This window comes from Armigeres subalbatus, chromosome 2, assembly GCF_024139115.2.
Source record: "Armigeres subalbatus isolate Guangzhou_Male chromosome 2, GZ_Asu_2, whole genome shotgun sequence".
NCBI lineage: Eukaryota > Metazoa > Arthropoda > Insecta > Diptera > Culicidae > Armigeres > Armigeres subalbatus.
This window is the reverse complement of record NC_085140.1, coordinates 299,489,187-299,501,319: the sequence shown is the minus strand read 5'-3', so window position 1 is coordinate 299,501,319 and position 12,133 is coordinate 299,489,187. Positions and strand designations below refer to the sequence as shown.

Here is a 12,133-nt window from a genome sequence, read left to right as displayed (position 1 = left end):
TGTCGTTTTTCAACAAATTATAGCTGAAAATCCTTCTTTCACTCGAAACTTACGATCTGTTCGTAAAAAACTGTTGTTAAATTGACATTTAATTTTTTTATGGCTCAAATTCATCTGTGGTGTTACTAGATAGCAAATATAGCCACTACATGGGAAATAATAAGTAGAGCTCTTGTTAATAAACAGAAGAACATATAATTTGTGTGTGGTAAGTAATAAGTAATATAGTTGCCACTGCCTTATAAAGCGTTAAATGCAGTCGTTCACGTCCAGTAAACCTATGCCATTCATACTATGTTAGGTTCATTTCCTGCCAATGAAATGGTAATTTCGACTGATTTCAAAATGGTTCAAACCATGATACGCTTGTGCACTAGTTCGAACCATTATTCTATATCCTATACATTTAGCCACGACACTAAAATCCTTCGTTCAGTTATACATGTTCTTAAAAAGGCCGATAGAAATTTTATGAGTTCTCCCCCACTCCCATTTTTGGTCAAACATCTTTTCTTACGGTGTCTCCTTAAATTTAAGTTAAGTTTCTATTTTCAATAAATAATTTCTAATTTTATTTGCTTAAACATTCATAGCATCGGCTTCATCAATCTCTCAGCAGATTTAACAGGTTTAATAAGTTCAATTTAGTTGGCTTTCGGAGAAAATTATATCATCTCTGTCAAACATAAACTAAGTACCTACTAAGGAGCAGTTGTTAAATTCAAAATGTGTTCATTTATTTTTCAAAATAATTTTTCATTGTAAATGTAAAATTAAACGGGGATTACTAGAAATATTTTTATCTGTCATTACATATTTCTTCACTGTTTTCCGTGTGTTGCATTCTTGCATAGAAACCTCAATAATCCTTTTGAATAACATAAAAAAAACTCTGTTTCATCCTCTTGAACCTTGGTATGCGAGTCAGTTGAAGTTTTAGAAAAGGAAAAAAAACATAAATAAAAAATTTCTGAGCACCTAATGCATTTGTTGTTTAATAGTAAGTAGAACGAGGCAAATTAACATATGACTGAAAACAAATGTAATACAACTTAAACGACGATTAAAAAATCGGAAAAGTAAAAAGCGGTTCACTATCTACAAAAAAAATCTTTTTCCAATTGGTAAAAATTTGAGACATAATAATCAGGGTGGATCCTTTTTTAATAGGTACAACCATTTGGTATTATTTTTTGGCTGTAAAATTTTGAAAAAAAATTGTTGAATAGAATTCAAACTATTCAATTTTCCATGGAATAAATTAGATGGGTCTTTTACGAAAGGCTGCATTACAAAAAGCCGAAAGTACATAAAGGCACGAATTATAAAAGACCGAAACCACATGAGACCCAATCACAAAAAGCCAAATAAACTAGGCTTTTTTTGTTAAAAATACTGAATATAAACTAGATTTATTCGGATTTTTCTTACTTTGTTACGCAGATAGTTGAGAGCTATGAGTTAGCTCGATTGTAGAACTTGCGATAGTACTATTGCGCGTTGAACCATTACGTTTTCAATTTTACTAATGTTTTCTGTAGTTCAATAACGTGATCTTTTGTATAAATTCTCCGAAAGAAATTTCGGAAAATGTACTTTTTCACCGAAATTCTTCTTATTCACATGGTGTGCTAGTGCTTGAATTCCGGTCTAAATTCATTTATATTGTGGTTTAAAGTCTTCTTTCATGGTAATGCGCATGATGAGCGTATCTGGCCGACATGAGGCAAAGTGAGGAGATATTGCTTTCTTGCAATGGACACGTTTGCTCGGTATAAGACTGAGAGGCCTTCTCTGGCCGTGGGGAAAGATGCGAGGCTGCAAAGCAAGACTGTGCTCTAGGTGGCTGAATTTTACTCCCGGCCCGGTCAGGAAATTTTTCGATTGTAAATTGTCCATACACGCACATGTACTACTGCAGGGCCTTTTTTCTAGTTCGAATAAATTAAATGAAGACGTTAGAAAGACGGTCAGAATATGTTATGGTTATATTGAAGTCATATTTATACGGTATGACGTATGATTTTGCCTCTACATTGTTGGAATAACCGTGTCCGGCGACTGTTATACCAAATGGATATCTGTAATATCAAATGGGGTACTCCATATCAAATTTCCACATAAAATAATATAACTCTAGATCGGTCTAGAATCCGTCCAATAATCGTCGCTATATTCATAGATAGGTATAGTATTACAGTTTCATTCAATATCTGAGAAATGAACATCACTTCGGTGTGTTTTATCGGTTTCGTATTATCATATCGTTTTTAGTATCAGTGTCGACAACTTTTTCTAAAAATGATTTAACATCATTATTTACCTTTCGGGGTCCGGTCACACTCCCCCAATATCGCGCACGGTTTCATATAGCTAAATTTAAACGAATTACACTGAGAGCTAGGCAGACTTTGTTCATTATTTTCACTAGGTAATGCTGTTGTAAAGGAAGACACGTGCTCGCTCGCGGTCCGAAATTCATTAAAATTATGCAAGGTCTATTACGCAGGCCGAGACGACCAAAACGACTCGCCAGTTACATTGTCTGTAGTTGGCGTGGGCTTGCATGTTTCAAGAGTCGATTGTTTCGCTCGGCTCCCATACTTGGTCGAGTAGATCTACAACAGGTGGCCATTTTCTCGATTCGACTTGCCAAATAGGCCTTTGAAAATGCATTTCTCTCTAGACGGAAGGTCGACTCGCCAGTCCGACTTTTCGGCAAAGTTCCCCAACAAACTCCCAAGGGCTGAGTCCGGACCAGAGTTGAACTTGAATGCAATCGTTGAGTAGTAACAGTTGTAGAACAGCGTTCGAAGCTGTGTGAGGCGTTCCGTCGACTGTGGACAATTTAAATCGGGTTAGACGTTATTGAAACTCGTTTTGTTTTGTATATTTTAGTTCATACGACTCACATGGCGTACAGGTCCAGCTGATTAGGGTAGTACTCTCCGTTGATGGTTGAACAGCAGCTGGTTACCTGACTGGGGTGATGTTGGTTGGCATTTGGTGTCGAAGCGTTGCTTGATGATGGTCCAGGGATGTTGCCGCCACCTGATAGATGGAACAGCGACGAATGACTGCTACCGGATTGGCCATTGTTAGAACTCTGATAGTGCTGCGGATGCTGATGGGGATGGTGATAGTGATGCTGATGATGTGGATGATTGGGGCAGTTGTGTCCGGGATTCCGTTGTACATGGGTATGCATTTCGTTCACCGATTCGGCACTGCGGAGGCTTCCCGGTACCGGTGATCATCTGCCAGCTACCCACCGAAAGCGATGACGAAGACTCCTGACGTTGTCTCAGCCTGTTCTCACTTGGCACTGTTACGGGACTAGTTCTGCATTAGTGAAAATAATTTGATTAGTTGCCATTTTATAAAGAAGACCGAATGCTTATCTGGCCTAGAAAAATGATCATGTTATGAAGTTGAAACGAAACGGAATGAACCCAGTCACCAAAGACAAACACTTATTTACTTTCGAATTCATCATCAAAAATCAGCTAGGTAGATAGATGCGCAGCACATGAACATTCCTATTCTACTACAAGTTGGGACAATCCTTTGTTGCGAATTGATACAAATAAGGATGAAGATAATCAGTTTGTCGCTGACAATAGCCTAGGTTCACGATCAGAGATCGAAGCTACTCTAGCTAATACCGACACAGCCAAAATTGATGAATAGACGTGGTATCAGGTACTGCGCATTGATTCCGCTAGACGTAAAAGTCTCTCTACACCGATTGAAGCTTCCAGACCAATTGCGCAAGATCCTGAATTTTTACCGCATATAATTGTATGACAGAGTTACCACATACTGTGTTCCACAGGGATCGATCTCAGGACCGGTATAATTGAATGTACGACGGAGTACGACTGCATCTGAAGCTCTTAGCTGGTCTAAAAATCGAAGGGGTTTGGCATAATATACATATGATTCCAAATTAATTACTGTTTGGCATAATTCATATGCAATACCAAATTTTAAGTCGTTAATCTAATCTTGAATACACTAAAGGCTTCTTGTATCTGTTTAAATGAACAGCTGAAAGTAAAAGGTGCAGTTCTTACAATAAGTAGGGAAAATTACAGGAAAATAATAAAAGCTTTGTTATCATGGCTTTCAACAAACAGTCGGTTTGAAAATCCTTCGAAATTAACAAAGAACTGGAAGAAGGGCTGGATATTATTAAGCTTGAACAACACGGCAGACTACGGTGGACTGGACACGTTGTCCTCTTCCGGGTTCGTATATTTAGTAAAGAACCCGGAAGAGGCCGCAGCTTTCGTGGAAGACCGCGCACACGATGGCTTTTTGCAGTTGAAGAAGACCTGAGGGCGCTCAATGTTCAGGGCGACTGGAAGCGATTGGCCCAGGATTGAGTCCAGTGGAGAAGGATACTCCATTCGGCGTAGGTTCATCGAGGAGCTGTAGCCCATCAAGTATCAAGTATCAAACAAAGAACTGCCCACGTTTCAAAAAAGGGTAAATTATAGGAAGTTAAAACGATAAGGTGATATAAAGTGAATTGAAAAAGAAATAAATAAATAAATAATCCGAACACTCGGTTTTAAATGACCATTTGGGCTTTATTCGTGAAATTCTTTCCATAGGATCTTGAATTTATTTGTAATCTTGATCATCAGAACTGAAAACCGATCGAATTTTTAGTTTTAGGTTGCCAAAACGCCAGTGTTCGGAATATGAGTCATGTTCGGGATATGAGCCAAAACGGTACGTCTTCAGCAGGATATATTCACAATTTTGCTTTGTGCCGTTTTGCGGTGTACGCGTTAGTCCTTAGCGGCAAGACGCGCGGCTACAAAGCAAGACCATGCTGAGGGTGGCTGGGTTCGATTCCCGGTGCCAGTCTAGGCAATTTTCGGATTGGAAATTGTCTCGACTTCCCTGGGCATAAAAGTACCATCGTGCTAGCCTCATGATATACGAATGCAAAAATGGTAACCTGGCTTAGAAACCTCGCAGTTAATAACTATGGAAGTGCCTAATGAACACTAAGCTGCGAGGCGGCTCTGTCCCAGTGTGGGGATGTAATGCCAAGAAGAAGAAGAAGAAGAAGAAGAAGCGTTAGTCCGTAATAAGGCAAAATGTGTTATTTTGCTTTCTTTAACAGTTCGTATTTGCCCGTTATAAAGCAAAGCGAGATGTTTTTCCTTCCTTACATGCTCGCATTTGACCGGTATAAGGCCAAATGAGTTATTTTGCCTTATTCGAATACTCGCATTTGCTCGGGTGTTGGCCGCAAAACCGTGGTTCACCGTGAAATGGTTCGCCGCAAAATAGTACTATCAGGTTTTAAATTTTTGACAGTAGACTGGTATAAAAAATTAATCTAGAACAGTTGCTGGGAAAATGAATGTTTCAGAATCATATTCAAACTGCAAACTGCAGCTAAGGAGGCTGCTGTTCCTACGCGTAGAATCTTTTCAAAGAAGAAGGACATCACTGATAAGTTGAAGCTGCTGATTCGGCTGAGAATCCTGCCTGAAAGGCAGTTCATTCAGAGTCGGAAGTTCGGAACCCGGTGGTCAACCATCTAAACAATGCCATCACAGCGACAAGCACAGAACATCGATACAAGAACTTGCCGAAGAACCTTGATAACAAAAAAATGGGAAGTTGACCCGCAACCTCCGGAACACGGTGAAACACAGTCCCCGCTAAACGTGAATGGCAATTTCGTAGTGAGCCCATCACAGAAAGCTGAAGCATTCGCAATGGCGTTTGCTGCTGCCCACAACAATGAAGAGCCGGGCGATCCTGGAACTTCGGCCGCCGTGGAAGATGCAGCCGATCAAGTTCGTACACCAAGCCCTCTCGTTCCTAATGCTGCTCTGGTAAAACCGAAAGAGGCGAAGTCAATCATCCGCACGTTGAAAAATAGCAAATCTTTCGGGCAGGACGGGATCAAAAACACTTGAATCAAATACCTTCCAAGGATCAGTGTTGAGTCCGATTCTCTACAACGTTCTCACTTCTGATATAATTATGCATTCTTTGCGGGTGACACTGCGTTCCTGGCGTCGGATGAAGATCCACAAATCGTTGTCACCCACCATCAAGCGGCAATGAACAACCTCGAGGAATTCCAACGGAAGTGGCGTATCAATGCTGAATGCTGGGAAAACCCAGTCCATATTTTTCACCAGGAGGCGCGTCGCTCGATACTTCCTCCGCAGATCGATCACAATCAATGGCCAACCAACTTGGTGGGAAGACGAATGCAAGTAGGTATCTGGGAGTGGTGTTTGATAAGAAGCTCAAGAAGACAATTATGGAGCTTCACAATACGCCAGGCATAGGTGTTTCGACGCTGTAGTCAACCAGGTATCCATGTAGGTAAACTTGAACCATAAGATTTTTTTTACCCACTTACCCTACTTTACCTTACTTGATTTTTGTCGTGAATATGGAGTGATGATTTTTAAAGTGTAGCATTAGGCCATGAACGTGAAAAAAATATCACAAAAATGATGATTATGGGTTTACCTTCTTGGTGGCGGTGGTGACCATTGGTTGTTGTTAGAGCTATCTTAGAGATATACATCCAATACACTGCTACTACTATCATGACTATGCGCTGTGAATCCGTTATTGCTGGAATAAGTACATGTTTGGTCAACATAAACGAAAGCAACAAAGACCCCATCGACTTACCCGTTGAATGAGTTAACACTATCATCTCCATTACAACTCCTGTGCACCTCTGTTCTTCCCTAAGCCCATACGTGGTTTGCTATTGCTATACTCATTGTTTGCCCCCATCGTTGGTCAATCCAATGCATGTTTGTGTATCATGCACGTTGAAGAGCATTCTCCACTTGTAAAACTGGAAACCGAGTTCAATGAGAGACTGGAACCCTGACTTTCCCCATCCAGCAACAATCCATCGAGGATGCTGTCGCTGTCGGTCCGAATCACGTCTATGCTTTCACTGCTGCCGCTGCTGTGCTGGCTTCCGGTATCTAAAACACAAATTTGCAAACGGAAAGTGCTATAGTAATTGTGGAAGTTTTAACGAGTGTTGCATCTTCATAAAATAGTGGTGTACTTCGCTTAAACTCAAAATCAAGAGACTGTTCACTAGGACCGGTCATGGACACTGAATGAATCAATTGATTGAATGAATGAATTGATCAATCAAACTCACCTGTGAGTTAAGACACTGTATTCTTCGTCGGTGATATATTTGAGTATGTAGAAACAGAAGTAGAATATACGGCGACCTCGTTCCTTGCTCAACTGGGATCGGGCAGATTGTGACCGAACAGAAACCAATCGTAAGCGATCGTAAAGTAGGAGCATCTGTGCCGCATTCTAACGACTGATGAATTTCACCATCCGGCCCAGAGCGAAATTCTCAGCAGCGAAACGAACAGCGGTGTGCGATCCCAGCCGCTTATACAGTGAACCAGAATTCCCGTGCTGTTCTCCTGCAGATGCAGAGACACAGGCGGAGGTAGTTTTGAGTTATCTCTTCACCAGGTCCCACTCGTTTGTAGTTGGACCAGTCGGGATATTCTAACTGAGTAGTAACGGAGTCCCTCCGGAACCCGTATTCCGCATCCACGTACGATTGGTTTCCAGTCGAATATCAGCCCTCACCATGATAGTCGTTGTCGCGATACTCCTGGAAGAACTGCAACCAGGATAAAGGCAATGCAAGTATTTCTTTGAAAAAGTTATACCGATTCTCTTTGTCCACTTTCTCCGATGAGGTAACATTTACCCAGAACTTCACTTTTTGTTTTCCACCCATAAAATCGATAATAGTTCCTACGTTAAGAGCCTTCAGTAATCGGATGTCTTTCCATGCGTAGTCGCCCGAATAGGGGCCAATCTTTGGACTCTGATTCGTCTGATGAGGATTCCTCTTGCGCTTCATACGCTTCGTCTGGTATAAAAAGAAGCAATGAATACTATTTTGATTGAAACATTACAATTACTGTAATTCCTTACCTTCTGGTTCCGGTGGGGTGGCTTCCGCTTTGCATAAGCCGAAAGTATTCGCATATCCCGAGCGACCGTAAAGCTCTGGTCCGCCGGACAAAGTCGCGCTGAACGACGTAAAACATAACCTTCCCATTGTAACCCAGAATTACTGGCAATGGAAAACGGGATCGGCACCGTACGAATCTCGCTGCCTTAACTATCATTGCTACATCGTAACCGTTGGCCATCCAATCCTTTCCACTCGATAATGACCTGGTATTCACGGTTTGGAAGCGGCTCTGGAGATTCGAGCGTACCGCCGAGTACTTTGCGACACTCGAGTTGCGGCTATTGTCTGTGTTGTATTCGCCATACGCACCGGGAACATTTGGCCCAAAGGGATATGAGCCCGTTTCACCTCCTGCTCGGGGATCAGTAGTTTGACCGGATAATGTGCCGATAGTTCTCGCAAATTAGTATTGTGAATATCGACCACGCTATAGTCCATTCGTAACAACATTCCGCATCGATTCTTGATTTCTTCGGCCTGAGAAGTTGAAAAAATATACACATTAGAAAGACTTTTTGAGGACATGACTGATAACTAATTTCGTTCGGCTCCTTATGGACGACCGCTAAGTTTGGACAATATGTTTCTCATTAAATTGCTCTTTGATAGTTTTCGACGTGTAGGTACAGTAAATAAAATCCAACTTCAATGTATCTGGAATAGCGATGTCTTTCTCGTGCATTATTAGGTGATCTTTAAGTGGAATGAAATGTGAGATGTGGTCCAACGCCCCTAGGGGATGATTTACTACCAGGACAGCTACAACACTGTGTCGAGACACTGACACAAAGTATAACGGTAAAGTATAGGATCACTCCAAGTCCAAACTTTTGATAGAAGGCTCGGAGTGACCCCATAGTATGTATCTACCTCAACCAACTTTTAGCCTGATGAATTGGTGATGTCTGTGTGTACTAAGATCCGAAAAGTGTGTCTACAAAATTTTGGCACATTATACAGACATCACCTCGGTTCGTCGAACTGAGTCGATCGGTATATGTACCCAATCATAAACTGTGACACAAAACCCCTTCAATTAATCGCTGTTGAAAATCTAATGACAACACCGAGATTTACAGCGAATCTCTGGGGCCACGAAGAAGTTCCGAGCCGCGTTCGGGCCAAAAATTACTAAGTGGTATTTTTTTTTTACTAAATTCGTCATTTCATGACGGATCATGCATATTTCGACGGACGAAGTTTCAAATTTTTCAATATTTTATCTCATTCCACAATGATGCTCACGAAATATAGACAAAAGTTACCGAGAATAAGTGACTTTAGTTACTTGGGGTCGAAAAAAAAAGACTTTTTAGTGACTAACCCGAAAAAAGTGACCAAGTCACTAAAAAGTAACCCGCTATCAGGCCTGCATCGAACCAAGCTGAAACGTTGGATCGAGCACTTCAAATAACTTCTTCAAGTTTCGACACTCGACCAACGATCAACATCTCGTCATCAGCCGCCAAGGGTGCGACGCATTACCCACGTCAACTCCAAAGCTACATCATTGCAGGAGATTGAAGCAGCCAACCGAAGCATGAAATCCAACAAGGCTCCCGGGGTCGATCGCATTTCAGCAGAGATGCTCAAAGCTGACCCAAGCTATCTGCGCAAATGTTGTATACTATTCCGCGATATCTGGGATGAAAGGCATCTTAGTGGAGGTACCAAAAAGTGGATCGACTGTATGTGACAAATTGGCGAGCCATCATGTTACATTGTGCATTGTTTTTCAAAGTTCAACAGGCAAGGCTTTCGATCGTCTGAACCACGAAAATCTGTGGGCGCCCTAAAGACGCAAAGCAAGGAGGAGGATAAAATCGTCGCCCGCATCGAACCGCAGTACGAATCTTTTACGTGCAGAGTCCTGCATAACGGAGTTTTATCTGACCCCATTCGGGTAGTCGCTGGAGTTAGACAAGAATGTATTCTATCTCCGCTACTATTGCTCATCGTAATCGACAAGATCATAGTGGATGCGATTGACCGTGTACCAAGACGTGGGCTTTGGCGGCCTATTACTATGAAGCATCTAAAGGAATTCGATTTGGTTGATGATATTGCTCTGCTAGCGGAACAGCGCTCCGATAAGCAGAGTAGACCAAATCGTTGGATGTCAACCAACACGAACAATCCTCCAACTTTACAGTAGTCGGGCTAGCAGTGGAGAAGGTCGAAAACTTTCAATAACTTGGCAGCCAGTTAGCGTCGGACGGTGGAACCAAGATCGATATCGGAGCACAGATCAAGAAGGCTAGGGCTGCTCTGGCGAGTCTACGAAAATTGAGATCCAATCAGATTAGTCAACACACTAAATTTCGAATGTTCAACTCTAACGTGAAATATGTGTTGTTATACGGTTATATCCCAGTGAGACTTGGTGTGTATCAGCCGAAATCACGCAGAAACTGCAAGTATTCATCAACCGATGTATTATAGTTCGAGCCTGGTGGTCTCACAACTGGACCTTGAATGCTGAGCTCCGTCGACGATGCTACCATCAGAAACCGATAACAGAAATTCGATATAAGCGTAAATGGAGGTGGATCAGGCCACACATTACGAAAAGAGTGGAGAAGAAATCCGCAATCAAGCGCAAGACTGGAATCCAACAGGACATAACAACAGGCAGCAGTTTCAGAGGGCTTGTGGCAGCGTAGTCTCAAAAAGAAATAAAGAAAGTCGACAGGAATCTGACCCATGTTCAGGCCATAAAGCGGATGAAGATCTTTTAGGTTTGATGCAAACCCTAGGGGTGCTCAAGATATATGAGTGAGTGAGTTTGGATGGTTCGTAAGTAAATTTATGAATATATTTTCCCAAGTAGATGTTGAACTATGTAACATTCCTTTCCTTTCTCCCATGATTGTAAGGACTAGGCCAGGTATACAACTGCTTCTTTAAAGATATAGGTACTAATGCCACGTGTCAATTTGCCACAATATACAGTTGAGCATTGTATAGCCACCCACGATTTATACAATCACCCATATTACCATATCATTGTAAAAAGCGTTGAACTTCACGCAAAAGTGATATGTACATTCATTTTTTTAATAGCAAACCTTTTACAATATTTGTTTCAGTGAGGTCGAGGATGTAATTTAAAATAAATAGTAGCAAATGATCCGCCTTAGTCTTAAAAATAAACGAATACATAAAAGATCCGCTACCAGCCCTGTTGACAGTCCGAAAATGACAACACAAATCAAATGCATCAAAACATTAGTTGCTTGCACTTACATTATATACATAGCTTCGAATAGATTGATTTGGTGCGCTTGCACTCAAGTAGAGGAAATGACTCAAACATTTCGGAGGCCTGTACTGCAAGATTATTATTCAAGAAGTATGCATATGGGATGTTGTTACTGATGCGACCTTCTGCTAAAGAAAAGACGCACTACGCGTTTTGTTCTTATACGATGCTTGACTTATATGTGACCTCCAACTTTACCTTCAAATGAGTGTTCTACTAGTCTGAGGAGATTTTTGTGATGACAATGATAAACAATAAAAGATCACCTTCCCCAAACTAATCTAGGTGGAATAGGTTAGGGTTGCATTTTGCTCTTTTTTCAATACAACCACGTTACAGCACATGACTGCAAGTGGGCTCGCGGTGAGCTATCACAACACTTTACTGTTGCAATTATCCGCAAGCCAACATCGTCGTCAACATCAAACAAAACCATCCCTTCAATATCAAAATTTTCTATAACATCAGTAATACCAAAACCACCCAAATTAGGGAGCTCTGTCGATCAAGTCCAGTTATACTTACATCGCAGTCCTTCGCACGATACATGTTCTTGGAGAAAAAATCCAGCAGCTGCTAGTCTTTCTGCTGCATTTCGGACATTTACACTGCTGGTGCGCAACTATTACGGACACTTTCGTGACCGCGAAGCAAAATACTTTGTTTCGGAAAAAAATGAAAAAATGTGACCCACAAGTTTGAACAACAATGGTTTTATATCTTCAATCTTCTAATGATGATTTGCAAAGTGCGAAATAAAACACTTTCTTTGAGACTTTTCTCGACGACGCACAAAAACTTGCCACCACAACGCAACGATCCACTTACGCGAGCTGGCAAAG

The 12,133-nt window shown here is 41.4% G+C and overlaps 1 pseudogene; it reads right to left on the bottom strand.

Annotated features, from left to right (window-relative positions):
- Positions 1 to 1,965: 1,965 nt before the first annotated feature.
- LOC134212482 (myotubularin-related protein 14-like) lies at positions 1,966 to 11,894 on the bottom strand (annotated as a pseudogene).
- Between the last annotated feature and the right edge of the window lie 239 nt (positions 11,895 to 12,133).